Source organism: Bubalus bubalis, chromosome 10 (genome assembly GCF_019923935.1).
Source record: "Bubalus bubalis isolate 160015118507 breed Murrah chromosome 10, NDDB_SH_1, whole genome shotgun sequence".
In the NCBI taxonomy this organism is placed as follows: Eukaryota; Metazoa; Chordata; class Mammalia; order Artiodactyla; family Bovidae; genus Bubalus; species Bubalus bubalis.
The window spans coordinates 20,697,874-20,710,931 of NC_059166.1; the positions used below are offsets into that span (position 1 = coordinate 20,697,874).

A 13,058-nucleotide genomic window follows, 5' to 3' on the forward strand; every position below is an offset into this window, starting at 1 on the left:
AGTTTGGTGTGATCCACACAGTCAAAGGCTTTGGCATAGTCAATAAAGCAGAAATAGATGCTTTTCTGGAACTTTCTTGCTTTCTCCATGATCCAGCGGATGTTGACAATTTGATCTCTGGTTCCTCTGCCTTTTCTAAAACCAGCTTGAACATCAGGAAGTTCACGATTCACATATTGCTGAAGCCTGGCTTGGAGAATTTTGAGCATTATTTTACTAGCGTGTGAGATGAGTGCAATTGTGTGGTAGTTTGAGCATTCTTTGGCATTGCCTTTCTTTGGGATTGGAATAAAAACTGACTTTTTCCAGTCCTGTGGCCACTGCTGAGTTTTCCAGATGTGCTGGCATATTGAGTGCAGCACTTTCACAGCATCATCTTTCAGGATTTAGAATAGCTCAACTGGAATTCCATCACCTCCACTAGCTTTGTTCATAGTGATGCTTTCTAAGGCCCACTTGACTTCACATTCCAGGATGTCTGGCTCTAGGTCAGTGATCACACCATCATGATTATCTGGGTCGTGAAGATCTTTTTTGTACAGTTCTTCTGTGTATTCTTGCCACCTCTTCTTAATATCTTCTGCTTCTGTTAGGTCCATACCATTTCTGTCCTTTATTGAGCCCATCTTTGCATGAAATGTTCCCTTGGTATCTCTAATTTTCTTGAAGAGATCTCTAGTCTTTTCCATTCTGTTGTTTTCCTCTATTTCTTTGCATGATCGCTGAGGAAGGCTTTCTTATCTCTTCTTGCTATTCTTTGGAACTCTGCATTCAGAGGTTTATATCTTTCCTTTTCTCCTTTGCTTTTCGCTTCTCTTCTTTTCACAGCTATTTGTAAGGCCTCCCCAGACAGCCATCACCTGAAGTTTCAAGTACTTAGGAGCCCCTTCGTTAGAGAACCTTTAGATATCCCTTAGTTCTCCCCAATATCATCTCTTTGCTTGGAGTTCAGTAAGCATAAATCCACACTTAGTAACATAATGTTGTGAAATGTTAACTATGCTTCTCAAATTAAAACCAATGTTAACTTCTGAGCCAAGAAAATTTTAATATGAAGCTAATGAAGCTGCAAGCTTTAGGGCTGCTAACTTAAATATGTTTCTTCCAAGGCTGTGGAAGAGGCTGTAATAATATACTTATGGACATTTTTAAAATTAAATTTGCTAAGTGCAATGTACTTTCAACAACCTTGAATCTTCCCCTATTCCTGAGAGTGGTTTAGTCAAAGTGGAGCACACACCACAGCTATTAACTTCTTTTTCTTTAGGAGTGGTTTTTGAATTAACTTGAAATCCTAAAACTGTTTGAAAACAGAATAGTTAAAGCAACTTATTCATAGTCTAAAATTTTCAGTAAAGTTTATTCAGTTCAGTTCAGTCACTCAGTCATGTCCGACTCTTTGTGACCCCATGAATCACAGCATGCCAAGCCTCCCTGTCCATCACCAACTCCTGGAGTTCACTCAGACTCATGTCCATCAAGTCGGTGATGCCATCCAGCCCTCTCGTCCTCTATCATCCCCTTCTCCTCCTGCCCCCAATCCCTCCCAGCATCAGAGTCTTTTCCAATGAGTCAGCTCTTCGCATCAGGTGGCCAAAATATTGGAGTTTCAGTCCTTCCAATGAACACTCAGGACTGATCTCCTTTAGGATGGACTGGTTGGATCTCCTTGCAGTCCAAAGGACTCTCAAGAGTCTTCTCCAACACCACAGTTCAAAAGCATCAATTCTTCGGCGCTCAGCTTTTTTCACAGCCCAACTCTCACATCCATACATGACCACTGGAAAAACCATAGCCTTGACTAGATGGACCTTTGTTGGCAAAGTAATGTCTCTGCTTTTGAATATGCCATCTAGGTTGGTCATAACTTTCCTTCCAAGGAGTAAGCGTCTTTTAATTTCATGACAGCGATCACCATCTGCAGTGATTTTGAAGCCTAAAATAATAAAGTCTGACACTGTTTTCCCATCTATTTCCCCTGAAGTGATGGGACCAGATGCCATGATCTTAGTTTTCTGAATGTTGAGCTTTAAGCCAACTTTTTCACTCTCCTCTTTCACTTTCATCAAGAGGCTTTTTAGTTCTTAAAGTTTATTAGAGCTTCTCAAATTAAGAAATAAAATTAGGATTTTAATAACCAAATACACAGGGGAATTTTTCCCTCTCCCCCAGTAGTTACAAATTCAACTGATATGCTACAACTAATTATATATTTAGAACATGTAAGTATTTGAAAACTCTTCTATAATAGACCAGTACAAAATGAGATTATTATTTAGTTCAGAGGCTATTTTGATGCCCTGCTTCAGTCATTTTAGGAAATGAGCTTGGCTCTATTTTAAACTGATAACGTTGATAATTTTTAAAAGTTAAACTATATCTACAATATATTTTAAAATATATGTATGCTGCTGCTGCTGCTGCTGCTAAGTCGCTTCAGTCATGTCCGACTCTGTGCGACCCCTGAGACAGCAGCCCACCAGGCTCCCCTGTCCCTGGGATTCTCCAGGCAAGAACACTGGAGTGGGTTGCCATTTCCTCTCCAGTGCATGAAAGTGAAAAGTGAAAGTGAAGTTGCTCAGTCGTGTCCAACTCTGAGCGACTCCATAGACTGCAGCCTACCAGACTCTTCCATCCATGGAATTTTCCAGGTAAAAGTACTGGAGTGGGGTGCCATTGCCTTCTCCAAAAATATATGTATATTTGTATATAAACACCTACATGTCAAAAACATACAGGAAAGCAATATATCTAAAAGTTAACAGTTAGTATCTTTGGGTGGTGAGATTATGGTTGATTTTTCTTCCCTTTATGTTTTCCTCTATTTTAGAAATATTTATCATAAATGTAGACTATCTTTAGAATCAGAAATAAAGGATAAGCATTCACTGTCAATAATCCCTTTTTTCTTATGTTGGTCCAAATAAAATCATATTTGCATGTAGTTCAGTCTTCATTAAGATTAACTCAGTTTGTATCACAATTTGGGCCAACTTTTAGGATCTCCGTTAAAAGGAACCTCCCTAAAATCTACACACACACACACACACACACACAAAATAATAATAAAAATAAAGTAGAAGCTCTTTGAAACAGAAAATTATTTTTCTCTCATTTATGGCTATAAGTAGCAGTAGGTAGCAATATATCATTTCAGAAAGTTTTTTAATTTAAATTTATTTATTTTACTTGGAGGTTAATTACTTTACAGTATTGTATTGGTTTTGCCATACATCAACATGAATTTTTTAAAAAGTGATTATAAAACAATCTGAACTTGAAGAAGCTAAGACAAATACTCTCACCAGTTGAATTAAACCACAAATTCATTTTCACTTAATGTTTGACTTCCCTATTGCTTTTAAGCTTTTTCAAACTAGACTGCTTTCTTCTAGAACCGGGTGATAAAATGAAGGAGTAATTCAACATTAATTAGGAGTCTGGAAAAGTGAATTGAAAAAAAACTGGGAACATATGCAAGTATGAAAAGCATTCACATAAATAGTAATTCAGAATAGAAAAGGAGAAAATTAAAAGAGCCTACTTGCTTAAAGGAGCTATTAGAGTTGATAAAGACAAAATTATTAACTAAGCCTCAGATATGCTTAGAATATTGACTTAAACTCCAAACTTATAGCCTAATAAACTCCTTTAGTCTAATAAAGTTGTGAGAGCTAGAAAGAAAAAAAAATAATGAAAGGCATGAAGAGAAAGAGGAAGGAAGGAAAGATGGAAGGAGTGAAAGAGGTCAGGAAAAAAAGGAAAGAAGGCAGAGAGGAAAATCAACTATACCATAACCAAGACTGCAAATGGCCCAAAATAGCCAGAACATAGAGAAAATATAGTCACAAATAATAACTGAACTAAGATATAAACATTTCTGTGCATATTCAATTGTCTTAATTGAAATAATATCAATTAAAAATAAAGTGAAATTAATTTTTCAGAGATGGGAATAGTAAATATAGTTTTATCTACTTCCAGACCCTGTATTGGCAAGTAATAAGCTAAAGATAAGCTAGAGAAGAACCATAGAAAGTAGTCTGGATCATTCTTAAGCTCAACCCTATCAAGATTTGGAGTGACTGAATCACACCAAGTGAAAATATTTTAAAGAATTATTTTTTCCTGTAAATGATGTCATTAGCATTAGATAATCAAAATAAGTTTACTCACATCACTAATAGATAGTTTTCTCTTTTTGCTTAAATGACTAACTGGAATTTTTTTTTTAATTCCTTACTTCAAGAATCCTAAGCAATTTTTCTCTTCCAAGAACTCTGCTGCCATTAATGCAAACTGAAGAAATGCATTGGATTAGATTCTCTAAATTATAAATGATCAGAGATGATGTGCTTGAGATAAGCTGCTCTTTAAATAAATGCTGGAGAGGGTGTGGAGAAAAGGGAACCCTCTTACACCATTGATGGGAATGCAAACTAGTACAGCCACTATGGAGAACAGTGTGGAGATTCCTTAAAAAACTGGAAATAGAACTGCCTTATGACCCAGCAATCCCACTGCTGGGCATACACACCAAGGAAGCCAGAAGGGAAAGAGACACGTGTACCCCAGTGTTCATCGCAGCACTGTTTATAATAGCCAGGACATGGAAGCAACCTAGATGTCCATCAGCAGATGAATGGATAAGAAAGCTGTGGTACATATACACAATGGAGTATTACTCAGCCATTAAAAAGAATACATTTGAATCAGTTCTAATGAGGTGGATGAAACTGGAGCCTATTATACAGAGTGAAGTAAGCCAGAAAGAAAAACACTAATACAGTATACTAACGCATATATATGGAATTTAGAAAGATGGTAACAATAACCCTGTATACAAGACAGCAAAAGAGAAACAGATGTATAGAACAGTTTTTTGGACTCTGTGGGAGAGGGAGAGGGTGGGATGATTTGGGAGAATGACATTGAAATATGTATAATGTCATAAAACAAATCACCAGTCCAGGTTCGATGCATGATACAGGATGCTTGGGGCTGGTGCACTGGGATGACCCAGAGGGATGGTACGGGGGAGAGGTGGGAGGGGGTTCAGAATGGGGAATATGTGTATACCCGTGGCAGAATCATGTTGATGTATGGCAAAACCAATACAATATTATAAAGTAATTAGCCTCCAATTAAAATAAATAAATTTATTTTTAAATAAATAAGTAAATTTTTTAAAAATATATAAATAAAATTATGGGGGGTCCAAAATGCCCTCACTTTCATCTTTATTCATGAATATTATCATTGAATTGTTGTTGATTTGTCAAAAGAAATGCTTATTATAGTATGGCTAATCCTTGTGTCACAGAAATAAATATAGCTGATATGGCAATTATTATTGCCAACATATAATATAGATATAAATGTATATAAATATATATGCACTTACTAATGTATTATAGTGATCACTGTCTACAAAGTGATAAGGATAATTGTCAATAGAATAATATATTTGGAAAAATTAAATATTTAGTTGATTTAGAGACAATCGCTTCCAAAGTCAATTCAAACATTTACTGTCTTCTTTGAAATCTACAATGAGCAAAATATTATGTTTATCAGTAGTCTTCAACCAAATTAAAAGTCATAAAACTTAGTATTTTAGGTTATGCAGTGTTTAAGTCTCCAGTGTTCTATATTTAAGTCAATTTATTATTTTTAAAAGAAAATATGGCTTGGAAGCATCATGTTGATTAAAAGCACTTGCTAGTTCAAACTCCTCAGGCATTTTTTAAAATCTGTAAACTAGGAAAATAATGTTGAATTTCTATAAAGATATAGAAAATGTGTGCAAATCATGTGTTATAGTACCTGGCATTTAATATTTCTGAAACAGTCAAAGCTTAAATTGAAAGAAAAATTACGAGTTTTGCAAAATAAACTATGCTTATTCCTCAGAAGAAACTGTTTTGCTAATATTAAAAACTGTTTTTCTGCTTTATGATGGCTATCTGAGCATCTGTATTAATCTTTCTTACTTCCCAGAGAGCCATTCAATTAACAGAAGCGATTTAAAAATAAGAATGAATCCATGGTAGCGCTAGAAACCTGGGAAGGGTGCCAGGGGCAGACAAGAATAGTAGAGAATTTCTAAAAGATATAGGCAGATGGGATCAGACTGGTAGTAAAATCTGATAGAGCTGAACCTGTAGCACTGAAAACGCATAAAAGAACAGTACTAAAGAAGTGTGTTCTTTCTTTTCAGAACCCAAGAAAACACCAATATCAAAGACAGCAGGGACTAAAAGCACAGTCAGGCAGTGGAATGGTGAACTGTAGTGGAATGGAAAGTTGAACTGCTGATAGTATCATGACCCTCACTAAATCCTCAAGAAAATTTATCTAAATAAAATTAAGGATCTGCCCTAAGAAACTTACAGAAGTTATTGAAACAAAAGAAGAATATCTCAGTGGTACCCCCAGGTAACTTCTGGTTCCCTTAATAGATAGATGTATGGCAGCCCATACCAGTACTAAGCAAACTCTCTGGGTAATCTAGAAGAAATATCTTTCTGGTCACCATCATGTACCCTCTCTCTACACAAAACTCCTCCATAAATAGAATCTAAATTCACTCATGGAAGGAATTATTTTATTCACTTTCTCAGGGAGAACCATCTCTAACTATCATTACTCACCAACCTCAACCCTCAATTATAAATACAAATACCACAGAAAAGTCAACAATGCCAAAACAGGTGTTAGAACAACCAGAGAATTCATATCTAAGGAAACAAACCTCATATAAGAAACAGAAGATACCCTAAAGATAAACAGAATTCTTAGAGATTTGAAAAGATGTCATACAGAAAATAATGAATCTACTAAATCAAAGAGGCAATTTGATAAGTTTTTTACTCTGATTGTAGTGATGGGTTCACAGGCTATTGCTGTTGTTCAGTCACTCAGTAATGCCCTTCTTTTTTGACTCCTTGGACTGCAGCATGCCATGTTTTCCTGTTCTTCACAATCTCCTGGAGCTTGCTCAAACTCGTGTCCATTGAATCAGTGATGCCATCCAACCATCTCTTCCTCTGCTGTCTTCTTCTCCTCCTGCCTTCAATCTTTCTCAGCATCAAGGTCTTTTCTTATGACTTGGCTCTTCACATCAGGTGGCCAAAGTATTGGAGCTTTAAATTCAGCATCAGTCCTTCCAATGAATATTCAGGACTAATATCCTTTAGGATTGACTGGTTTGATCTCCTGGCAGTCCAGGGAGTCTCAAGAGTCTTTCCCAACACCACAGTTCAAAAGCATCAATTCTTTGGTGTTCAGCCTTCTGTATGGTCCAACTCTCACATCCATACATTGATACAGTTCAGTTCAGTTGCTCAGTCATGTCTGACTCTTTGCAGCCCCCTGGACTGCAGCACACCGGGCTTCTGTGTCCATCACCAAGTCCCAGAGCTTACTCAAACTCATGTCCATTGAGTCAGTGACACAATCCAACCATTTCATCCTCTGTTGTCCCCTTCTCCTCCCACCTTTAATATTTCCCAGCATCAGGGTCTTTTCAAATGAGTCAGTTCTTTACCTCAGGTAGCCAAAGTATTGGAATTTCAGCTTCAGCATCAGTCCCTCCAATGAATATTCAGGACTTTCCTTTATGATGGACTGGTTGGATCTCCTTGCAATCCAAGGGACTCTCAAGAGTCTTCTCCAACACCACAGTTCAAACCATCAATTCTTCAGTGCTCAGCTTTCTTTATAGTCCAACTCTCACATCCATACATGACTATTGGAAAAACCATAGCTTTGACTAAATGGATACAGTGCAGCGGGAGCGGCAGGGGTCTTGAGGTGGCTTGGCGAACCCTCCAGCGGGAACCTTCTGGAACTCTCTCCTGAGGGAATCATGTCGAAGATGTGGAATAGTGGATTTGAAAGCTATAGCACCTCCTCTTTCAGGGGAGCCGGTGGCTACACACAGTCCCCTGGGAGCTTTGGATCTCCTACAGCTTCCCAGGCCGAAAAGAAATCCAGAGCTCGAGCTCAGCACATTGTACCCTGTACCATATCTCAGCTGCTTTCTGCTACTCTGGTTGATGAAGTATTCAGAATTGGAAATATTGAGATTTCACAGGTCACTATTGTGGGGATTATCAGAAATGCAGAGAAGGCTGCAACCAACATTGTTTACAAGATAGATGACAAGACAGCTGCACCCATGGATGTTCGCCAGTGGGTTGACACAGATGATGCCAGCAGTAAAAACACTGTGGTCCCTCCAGAAACATATGTGAAAGTGGCTGGTCATCTGAGATCTTTCCAGAACAAGAAAAGCCTGGTAGCCTTTAAGATCATGCCCCTGGAGGATATGAATGAGTTCACCACACATATTCTGAAGTAGTCAATGCACACATGATGCTGAGCAAGTCGAACAGCCAGCCTTCAGCAGGGAGAGCGCCTATCAGCAATCCAGGAATGGCTGAAGCTGGGAACTTCGGTGGGAATAACTTCATACCAGCAAATGGCCTCACTGTGGCCCAGAACCAGGAGCTGAATTTGATCAAGGCTTGCCCAAGACCTGAAGGATTGAACTTTCAGGATCTCAAGAACCAACTCCAACACATGTCTGTAGCCTCAATCAAGCTAGCTGTGGATTTTCTAAGCAAGGAGGGACACATCTATTCCACCGTGGATGATGATCAATTTAAATCCACAGACACAGGATCTAATTGGGTACCCGAGATATTTTCCAGTTGGACCTTTTTTTGCAGCCTCTTGTCTCCAGCTGTGCCTATAATTGGCAAGTTGACTTCTAGGAAGTAGATTTCATCTATAAAAGATCTCAACTGACATCCTTTTCAAACTTACTACTACTCTTCTGTGTTTTTGATGGACTTCCCTGGTAGCTCAGACGGTAAGGCGTCTGCCTACAATGCGGGGGACCCGGGTTCGATCCCTGGGTCAGAAAGATCCCCTGGAGAAGGACAGCAACCCACTCCAGTATTCATGCCTGGAAAATCCCATGGACCGAGGAGCCTGGTGGGCTACAATCCACGGGGTCACAAAGAGTTGGACACGACTGAGCGACTTCTGTGTGTGTGTGTATTTGACTAAATGGACCTTTGTTAGCAAAGTAATGTCTCTGATTTTTAATACATTGTGTAGATTGGTCATAGCTTTTCTTCCAAGGAGCAAGCATCTTTTAATTTCATGGCTGCAGTCACCATCTGCAGTGATTTTGGAGCCCCCCAAAATAAAGTCTCTCACTGTTTCCATCGTTTCCCCATCTATTTGCCATGAAATGATGGGACTAGATGCCATGCTCTTAGTTTTTTGAATGCTATGATTTAAGCCAGGTTTTTCACTCTCCTCTTTCACTTTCATCAAGAGATTCTTTAGTTCCTCTTCCCTTTCTGCCATAAAAGTGGTGTCATCTGGTGCTATGATGGTGGTGTCATCATATATACAATGTATATATTTATATTTTAGGTTTTCTTTAAAAAAGACATCCAAGAACATAAATTCTTGATTTTTAAAAAAATCCTGAAGTGGGGGAAGAAAAAGGAAAACTGAATGTTCTCAGTCTCTTTGAAAGGGACGGAAGTGAGAATATGGAGGCTATAGATTTTTTTTTTTAATTGAAGTCTAGTTGATTTTAAATATTGTGTTATTTTCAGATATACAGCAAAAGATTCATTTTTTAAATTATTTTCATTTATAGGTTATTATAAGATATTAAATATAGTTCCCTGTCATAGAGTAAATCCTGTTACTTGTTTTGTATATAGTAATTTAAATCTGCTAATTTTATACTCCTATTTCATCATCTTCCTCTTCATTTCCCCTTTGGTAACCATAAGTTTGTTTTCTATATCTGTGAGTCTGTTCCTGCTTTGTATATGAATTCATTTGTATTATTTTTAGATTGCACATATAAGTGATATCACATAATATTTGTCTTTCTCTGTCTGACTTACTTCACTTAGTATGACATTCCCTAGGTCTATCCACGTTTCTGCAAATGATAATATTTCATTTTTTTCCATGGCTGGTAATATCCCATTATTTTTCTTGGCGGAGTAATATCTCAGCCAATCATCTGTTGATGGGTACTTGAGCTGTTTCCATGTCTTGGCTATTATAAAAAGTGCTGCTATGAACACTAGACTGCATACACCCTTTTAAATGTTGATGTATGGCAAAACCAATACAATATTGTAAAGTAATTAACCTCCAATTAAAATAAATAAATGTATATTTTTTAAAAAAGTTTTTAATTCTTTTCAAATATATGACCAGGAGTGGGATTGCTGGATCACATATTAACTATGTTTAGGGGTTTTATTTATTTATTTATTTATTTTTTTGCTTCACTGTGCATCTTGTGGGATCTCAGTTCCCCAATCAGGAGTCAAATCCATTCCCCCAGCAGTGGAAGTGTGGAGTCTTAATCACTGGACTCCCAAGGAATTCCTGGAATTCCTTATTTTTAATTATCTTTCAGGAACCTCCATACAGTTTTCCATAGTGGCTGCACCAATATACATTCCCACCAACAGTGTAAGGTGTTCCCTTTTCTCCACATTCTCTCTAGTATTTATTATTTGTAGATTTTTGATGATAGCTATTCTGAAAGGTGTGAGGTGATACTTCACTGTGGTTTTGATTTGTACTTCTCTAATAATCAGCAATTTTTGAGTATCTTTTTGTGTGCCTGTTGCCCATCTGTATATCTTCTTTGGAGAAAGGTCTATTTAGATCTTCTGATGATTTTTTGATTAGATTAAAAGCTATAGATATTTATTGCTTTGAAACTGACAGGAAAGCATAAGATAAATATGCTTATATAAATATATTCATTAGTAGAACTAAAATAGAAGAATATCAAGATAGTTTTGGACTAAAGAATAAATGCAATGTAACCAATCTGACCAAAAACATTAAAGAATAAAATAAATAAGAGAATAATCAATTATAATATAAGAAGGACTACATAATGTAAAAGCAATTGCAATAAAATATGTAGATTTTCTTAAAACAGAAAGTTTCAGATTGGACCAACAAATATCCAGCTATATGCAAGTTACAAAAATAAATAAATAAAATTTATTTTATTTGTCACAGAAAAGTGACAAATGAAGAGCTAGATAGACCCACTAGGCACATATATCAACAACATTTTTAAAAGAAACAATAGTAATATATTAATAGTAAAGTAGGCTTACAGCAAAAAATAATTATATGACTGTAAAAGAGGATATAATAAACATAATTGTCTATCCAAATCAAATGTCCTCAAAATATTAATAGATAAGCCTCCACTTCAAAAATCTAGAAAAAATAAACCAAAATGAAATTAAGGAAAATTGAAAACAACAGATATTAATAAAATAGAAAACATAGCAAAATAAACACAACAAAAATAAAATCAATATTAGACTTTAAAAAAATAAACAAAATGGACTGATCTCTTCCATATTTGATCAAGAGAAAAAGCAAAGAAAGAAAACAAAAACACAAGTGAACTACATTGAGAATTAAAGTGAGGGGTGGAGATATAGTGATAGATAAGCAGAAGATTTTTTTAATGAGATACAACCTTATGCCAAAACCTTAAAATCTATATGGAATGGGAGATAATATAAATTTCCATGTTGCCCTAACAAGAATTGAAAAAAAAATTAATAAACCAATAACCACAGAAGGAATTAAAAATAAAATTAAAGATTTATCTCCCCACAAAATATACTAAGCTCAGATTCCTTTCCAGGAAAATTTTATCAAACCCACAAACTAAACAATAGTAAGAAGTGGAAGTTAGAAAACTTTGTGTTTGAGTCTAGGAAAGCATTCAAAATTGATTATGAAACTGAAAAAATGTAATACACATGTGCATACATACATATAATATATTATGAATTCTGATCTCTCATGAAAATTAGATGAAAAGTTCCTAAATACAATATATAAGAGAACAAAATACAGAAGGATGTCAAAAGATTATATTCAATTATCAGCCTGGATTGAGTCAAGAAATAAAAGGCTCAGTCAACATTAAAAATATATTAGAGTCAAAGTGTTAGCTATTTAATTACATAATCACCCTGACATGAAGAAAAAGTCATTGATAAAATTCAAGACTTATTCTTGAGTTCTAAAAATTAAACTGAGTTAAAGATGGGCAATGGGCTTCTCAGGTGGATCAGTCATAAAGAATCCGCCTACCAATGCAGGAGATAGGGGTTCGATCCCTGGGTCAGGAAGATCCCCTGGAGGAGGAAATGACAGCCCACTCCAGTATTCTTGTTTGAAAAATCCCATGGACAGAGGAGTCTGATAGGCCACAGTCCATGGGTTTGCAGAGTTGGACATGACTGAGCAACTGAGTACACATGCACACAAAGATGGGTGAGATATCTCTCAAGTTGATGAATGGTACCTATCAAATACAAATTTTAAAATATTAATAGGCAAAATCTGAAAAGATCTTAAAAACAATGAAATGCCTTTGTTTCTTCGTAGAAATGCAGTTATATACTGTAACTACAGTGTAATTATATGGCATTGTTTATAGCCAATGCAAATGACAAGAAAAAAAATTATTCATAGGCAATAAGACAAGAAAAGAGATGAGTCATTAAATATTAGCTGAAAAGTAACAAAAGTTATTTTATAAACTACGTTTGTGTGCTAGTTAATACCAGAGATAGACTAGAAAAAGTTAGAACTAAAACAAAAGTACATATTGTTGATCAGATACAAGAACATCCAACCAAAATCAATAGCTTTACTTTAACCAATTAAGAAATATTCTGGAAAAAAATCTAATTAACAAATGAAGTAGTAAACCTAAAATTACTAGGAATAAACTGAACAAGAAATGTGCTAGACATATCACTATGGTGTGATCACTCACCCAGAGCCAGACATCCTGGAATGTGAAGTCAAGTGGGCCTTAGAAAGCATCACTACGAACAAAGCTAGTGGAGGTGATGGAATTCCAGTTGAGCTATTTCAAATCCTGAAAGATGATGCTGTGAAAGTGCTGCACTCAACATGCCAGCAAATTTGGAAGACTCAGCAATAGCCACAGG

The 13,058-nt window shown here is 36.2% G+C and overlaps 1 pseudogene; it reads left to right on the plus strand.

The window, feature by feature from the left end:
- The first annotated feature begins 7,827 nt into the window (after positions 1-7,827).
- On the plus strand, positions 7,828-8,787 carry LOC112587387 (annotated as a pseudogene).
- Positions 8,788-13,058: the final 4,271 nt, after the last annotated feature.